Genomic DNA, 7,249 nt, shown 5'->3' on the forward strand with positions numbered 1-7,249 from the left:
AAGGGTTAGAGCAGGTTTCCTAACCTTGGGGTCCACGGACCTCTCACTCATGGCATTAGTCGATGCCATTTAAGAAAAGGCTTGGAGCCCCTGTTTAGAGGTGCTGTCGTTTGCCCTAAAAACAGGGAAATGAAGCTGGGTTTGAAGTATTGAAGAACTCAATTATAAACGTCTAAATCGGTAGAGAGGCAGGAGGGATGACGATGGGGTTGCGGGTTGCCGGCTGCCGCAGGGCTGAGGGTTATGTTTTGCTGGGTGTGGAGAGAGCCTTCTCCGCCTCCGACCCCACCCGAGGCACAACAGTCAGGGGCCGAGCAGATCTGGGAGTTGTCATTGAGGCCGGCTGGCGCTGCTCTTCCATCACAACTATTTGTGCAGTCCTCTCCCTCACATCGTTTTCACTCATTTGCTATTTGCAAACAGATTGGGTTAGGAGCGGCTCTCAGGAATGGAGCTCTGTCACAACCACGGGGCCATCTGTAACGTGGCGTCCCACGGGTCACTGGGATTCAGTTACAGCGCCAGCCGACCCAAGTTCTATTCCCGCCACTCTGTAAGGCGTTTCTATATTCTCCCCTTGACCGGGTGAGTTGCCTCTCACATCCTAAACACATGGTAGGAAATTGGGCGGCGCAGGCTCACTGGATCGCAAATGCCTGTTTACCGTACTGTATTTCTGAATAAGCAATAAAATGCAGGATCGGTGTTCTGCCATGTCCTGTGTGGCTGTTAGGATGATGCTGTCTTTTCATTTGAAACCTTTACCTACTTTTCAAAGACGGAGCACGACAAGGAGGGAACAAGACTGAACCGGCCGGTCAGCATCCTATAATGTGGACATAGGTGAACAAAATCTTCCAGCAGATTTATGGGTGTACGAAACACTATCAGCTCTTCCTTGTGAAGTGCTGTTACTACTCATCTACCTAAAGACTTAAATATTGGTTTTATTTTTCACTTGCATATCGAAATACAATGGAATGCGTCGTTTGTGTCAACCGTCTGTGCAGGGTAAGCCCACGCGCATTGCCATACTTCCATGCCCACAATTTCGTAACTGTGGGAGGAAACCAGATTTGCCCGGACGGAATCCACCTGGCCCCGGGGAGAGCATACAAATTCCCTTGTTTGAATCGAACCCTGGTCGTGTGGCTCAGTAAGCCATCACACTAACCGCTGCGCTACCTACCCACCCTGTGGAACTTACAATCACACCTGCACTGAACTGCTGCCAGAAAACAGCATATTTCATGACTAATGTCAGTGCCAATAAATCTGATTCTGTGCAGGTCACGCCATATGCCAACAGGCAGATTAATGTTACCGCCTTGCGAAATAAAGGACGCGAGTTAGATTTTAGCAGTCAAACTGAAGGCTATACTGTAATTACAACGAAAGCATTCGCTGTCTCTTCGGCATTTAACGCCAAGGTTAGCGCAGTTCGTTAGAGCACCAGTGATCTCTGATCGGGGTTCAATTCCCAACGCCGTGTGTAAGGAGTTTATTTTTTCGTGACTGTATGGGTTTTCTCCGGGTGCTCCGGTTTCCTCCCACATTCCATAGACGTACGGATTAGGGTTAGTACACTGTAACATGTTTTGTTGTCACCAGAAGCGTGGTGACACTTACGGGCTTCCCTCAGCACATACTCTGACGACTGTGTTGGTCGTTGATGCAAAACGACGCATATCACCGTATGTCTCGATGTTTCTCTGTACGTGTGACACATAAAGCTAATCTTTAATCTCTTCAGTACTTGATAATAGTTTCACAGACAAGAGAAAATCTGCAGATGCGAAAAACAAATTAATGCACACAAAATGCTGGAGGAGCTCAGCAGGCCAGACAGCATCAATGGAAAAGAGCAATCTGTCGAGGTTTCGGGCCCAGACCTCCTTCATTAGGACTGATAATCTTTTACCCATTGAGTGAGGCCTTTCTAATTGTTGAACGCTGCAGCGTACAACAGTGTTGTTAATAACCTATATCAACTATGCATTTAAAACGGAAATAATTTGCCAATAAATTGTGATGGAAAATGTTTGAAAAGTATTCTGAGCAACAATATAAATGACTGTTCAGAAAGACGTCTGTTAACCAAGGTCATAATAATGGATTTGTTAAGGGAAAATCATGTTTGATTAACTCGGTTGGATTTTTGGAAGCAACGATAAGATGGGTAAATGGTGTAGCTGTCCGTGCGATGCAGTCCACAGCGCAAACTTTGACGAAGTCACACACGGCAGACTGGTGAAAGCCCGGTGTATCCAAGGGACCGAAGTTGTCTCGACAACCTGAAGTAAATGTTCATCTTTGGTGGTAGTGTGTAGTGGGCTCCCGCGGTGTTTTTTCTAGTACTGTATGTACCAGATACAGTATCTAGACAAATGTGATTAAGATATCTTTAGTAGATTGAGATTTTTTTGACATTAGAAAAAAATGAAAACTCTATACTGAAGAAGCTATTAATAGTGAGCTGTTAGCATCCCAAGCACAACTACATCATTTACCCTTCCTTTTCGTTGCTTCGAAAAATCTAATACTGTAATCGACATTTCCGGCCTAGACCCTTCAGAAAGGAATTTAGAAACCAAACGGAGAAAAATCTGAATCAGGTTTGATATCACCGGCATATGTCTCGAAATTTGTTGTTATGTGGAGACAGTACATTGCAATACATAATAAAAAAAAACTACAGTACATATTACAGTCACTACAGTACATGTTTTTAAAAGTTAAGTAAATAGTGCAAAAAGATAAAAAACGTAGTGTTCATGGGTTCAATTCCATTCAAAAATCTGACGACAGTGGGGAAGAAACGATTCCTGAATCGTTGAGTGTCTGTGCGTGGGCTGGGCGGTTGATGATCGTTTTGCCGTTTGCAAGATTTGTCTTTTTTTGTGCTGGGATGGGGTTGATGTTTTTCTTTGAACAACTCCACGGTTTTCTTTGTTTCATGGCTATCTGAAGAAGACGAATCTTGGAGTTGTATACTTCATACATACATTGATAATAAATGAACCTTTGAACCTTTTGAGGCAATGGAGGCTAAGAACTCCAGCAAAATCTCACCTCAGTGATTAGATATGGAGCAGATTAATGAGATGAAATTGCAAGATTTTGGTGGTTGTTTTTTTTTACTTAATTTTTCTGTGACATAGAAGGAAGCTATTTGGCCCATCGAGTCCATGCTGACTCACAGAACAATCTTTTTCCTTTGGTATTTATCATCATTCTTCCCACACACTCATGAATTCCTCATCCTCTCAGATTCTATCACTCTCTGGACACGATGTCCAATTCAAGCCAGACAACTACACCGGACAACAAATTTTTTCGTAAACGTTGCTTCCTCAGAAATGTTTCTGTGTTATGATAGTTTGAAGCTGAACACAAATGTAATTTCAGACTACTTATATCACATAGGAATTTGGAGAAACAAGAAAATAACTTTTATTGAATATAATGTGTTTAATTGCATAATAGTGCTGACACTTTGCAATAGTTCAACTAAGCGTAAAAAAAAAAGATTTGTTGATGATTTTCATTTGTACTCAGTGTCTGGGGCTTCTCACTTAAGTGTCCAACAATAAGCAGCCAGCAATGATGGATTTCAGTTGCCCTGATGCCTTTTCTCCATGGCCACAATGTCTTGGTGAAACCTTTCACTACGGACAGTGCCAAGATTTGCAGAGAAGAAATCTAAATAGGAATGTAGAAAATGAATCTTCAGTGACATGTTACACTTCATGGTTTTGTATGCTTGAAGCATGTTGTCAACCAGCTGCACATAGTTTGGTGATCTGTAGTTGCCAACAACCTTGAATACCTTCCATGCAGTTTTCTCTGGTCCCACTGGAATTGCCTGTCATTGACCTGTTTGATTTGTGGACCAACATAAATGCCTTCCTTAATCTTGGCATCAGTTATTCTGACTTGAATTATCAATTGAAAAAGCAAATATGGATGTTTAAAAAGAAATGGTGCATGATGGGTAAATTTCATGGTGATTTTCATGATCAGCAGCCCAAAATTCATAAAATACACCCAAAAGTATTCAGGGAGCAAAATCTTTGTTGTACATTGTAATTTAAAGATACAGTACAGTAACAGGCCTTTACAGTCCAATGAACCCACACCGCCCACTTACGTCCACGTGACCAATTAACGGTCTTTGGAATGTGGGAGGAAATTGGAGCACCACCTGGAGAAAACCCACACAGTCACAGGGAGAAAGTGCAAATTCCAAATAGTTTGCACCCAATGTCAGAATTGAACTGGGGGTGCTGGAGGCCTGAGGCTCAACAAGCTGCACTAGGCTTGTCATTTATCTGAAACTCAGACCCCAGATTTATGTCAAGCTTGAAAGCTCTGCACAATGTTAGTTGCTGAGACTTGCCGGCTCAGGAGGACCTGCATTATAAGGAAAGCTTGAAAAAGTTAGGATTTTATTCTTTGGAATGTAGAAGATTAAGGAGAGATTTGGCAGGAGTGTACAAAATTATGAGTGGTGTAGGTAGGGTAAATGCAAGCAGACTTTTTCCACTGAGGCTGGATGGGACTACAACTAGAGGTCATGGGTTAAGGGTGAAAGGTGAAAAGTTTAAGGGGAACATGAGGGGGAAACTTCTTTGCTCAGGGTTGTGAGAGTGGAACGAGCTTCCAGTGCAAGTGTTCCATACAACTCAATTTCAATGTTTGAGAGAAGTTTGGATAGATACGTGAATGGTTGGGGTATGGTCCCGATGCAAGTTGATGGGAGTAGGCAGTTTAAATGGTTCGGCGTGGACTAGATGGGCTGAAGGGCCTGTTTCTGTGCTGTACTTTTCTCTGACTCTGTGACTCTTCATGCCTCTGTACCTCCTCTCCGATGGGAGCAATGGGAAGAGGGCACGTCCTGGGTGATGGGTGTCCTTAATGTTGGGTGCGGTCTTTTTGAGGCATCGCTCCTGAAGACGTCCAGGATGCTGGGGAGGATAGTGCCCACGATGGAGCTGACTGAGTTCACAACTTTTGATTCTGTGCAGTGACCACCCCCCAAACGCCACCAGACAGTGAGGCAGTCAATTAGAAATTCTGTACATCTGCAGAAATTTGTGAGTGCCCTTGATAACATACCAAATCTTCACACCCTCCTTTGCAACTGCATCGATATGCTGGGCCCATGATAGAGCCTCAGAGATGTTGATATCCAGGAACTTGAAATTGCTCACCCTTTCCACTTTCGAGAAGTTTACCTATGATGAAAGACTATTGGTTTGTTATCGTCACGTGTACTGAGATGCAATGAAGAGCTTTTGTTAATGGGCCATGCAGACAGATCAAGGAAGTAGAAAAGAAAAGCACAATGCAGAATAGAGTGTTACGGAGAAAGTGCAGGTCGATCTAAACCTACCTAGCCTGGCTAGGTTTGCATTGTTTGAGACAATGGGGCAAAGGGCGGACAACTCAGTGTATAAAATCCGAGAGGCCCACAAACGTTTCACGGAAAGGGTGGAGGAAGAGTTAGAGAAAGGAAACACAAAGGATACTCCTCCAAAGGAGGTTGTGTGTCTGGAAAACACCAGCTGAGGCATAGTAGAGGCAGAATTCCTTGCTGTGTTTTAGAAAATATTTTGAATAGTCTCTTACACTACAATATTATGGACCAAGAACTTACACTGAATACTTTTCTGGCTGGAAGGCTCTTTGACCCCTCCAGGTCTATAAGTTTCTTATATATGAGAGGGAGATTGAAAATCTGTTGAGTGGTACCACCACAACAACCTCTCACTCAATGTCAGCAAAACCAAAGAGCTGTTTGTCATCTACTGGAGGAAGAGCAGCAGGGTCCATGAACCGGTTCTCATTTGGGAATCGGAGATGGAGAGGGTCTGTGGCTTTAAATTCCTGGTGTTAATCCATCTCAATAGTGCAAAAGGAGAGCAAAACAAATAGGACGGTAGTTTTCATGGGTTCATTGTCCATTCAGAAATCTGATGCTGGAGAGAAGCTGCTCCTGAAATGTTGATTGTGTGCCTTGAATCAACCCGTTCACCCGATCTGCACCCATTCATTCACCAGGTTATTTTTTAAAACTATATACCTAATACTAAGCAGATAGACCGTCAGGGCTTCAGCAGTCTTCAGGATTAAACCATCTCATGTTCCCAGATTCTGTGAACCTTTCCTCTAAATGTGCTTCTTTATAAGTCTCACTCAGTTTTATAGGCTTCTTGTAATTGCAAGTCTTTAAAAACTTTCCGTTGAATTAGACAAACTTCCTATCAGAACACCTGCTTCAGTCCATTCATTTTGCACAGCTGCAGTTTATATTGGCACAGAGTGAAGTTCAGCAGTACAAGCTAAACATATAATCTCTTGTTTTCATTATTCCCAATACCTTTACAACTAGAAATCTGAACATACAGCTGTTGCTTCAAAGGAAGAATGAGGAAGGAATAGATATACCCTCAGTGGCCACTTTATTATGTACAGGAGTAGAATCTGGCATGGTCTCCTGCTGGTGTAACCCATCCAATTTAAGGTTCGATGTGTTGTGCATTCAGTGTTGCTCTTCTGCACGCCACTGTTGTAACATATGGTTATTTGAGTTACTGTCGCCTTCCTGCCAACTTGAACTAGTCTGGCCATTCTCCTCTGACCTCTCTCATTAGCAAGGCATTTTTGACCACACAGCTGCTGCAAACTGGATGTTTTTGTGTCTCGCCACATTCTCTGTAAACTCTAGAGACCGTTGTGCGTGAAAGTTCCAGGAGAACAACAGTTTCTAAGATACTCAAACCGCCCTGTCTGGCACCAACAAGCATTCCTTCCACAGTCAAAATCACATTTCTTCCCCATTCTGATGTTTGGTCTGAACAACAACTGAACCTCTTGACCATGTCTGCATGCTTTTATGCATTTGGCTAATCAGATATTTACAGGTGTACCTAATAAAGTGGACACTGAGTGTGGCTTACTGAAGAAAAAGTGACTGGTTTTTATACAGGGATGTGATGATTGAGGTGTAAATACTGACCAGAATCCTTCACAAGAGCTTCAATTGCTGGTTTAACACCAGGTAAAATTCTACAGTGTAATTTAAAACACATAGATTAAGATTAAGATAAGGTTCTCATTATTTATCACATGTACACCAAAACATACAGTGAAACCGATCGTTTGCAGCAACGACTAATACAGTTAAAGGCTGTGTCGTCTACCTGCAATTGTCACCCTGATCCTGGTGCCAGTGTGGCGTGCCTGT

Source organism: Mobula birostris, chromosome 26, assembly GCF_030028105.1.
Source record: "Mobula birostris isolate sMobBir1 chromosome 26, sMobBir1.hap1, whole genome shotgun sequence".
NCBI classification, from domain to species: Eukaryota; Metazoa; Chordata; class Chondrichthyes; order Myliobatiformes; family Myliobatidae; genus Mobula; species Mobula birostris.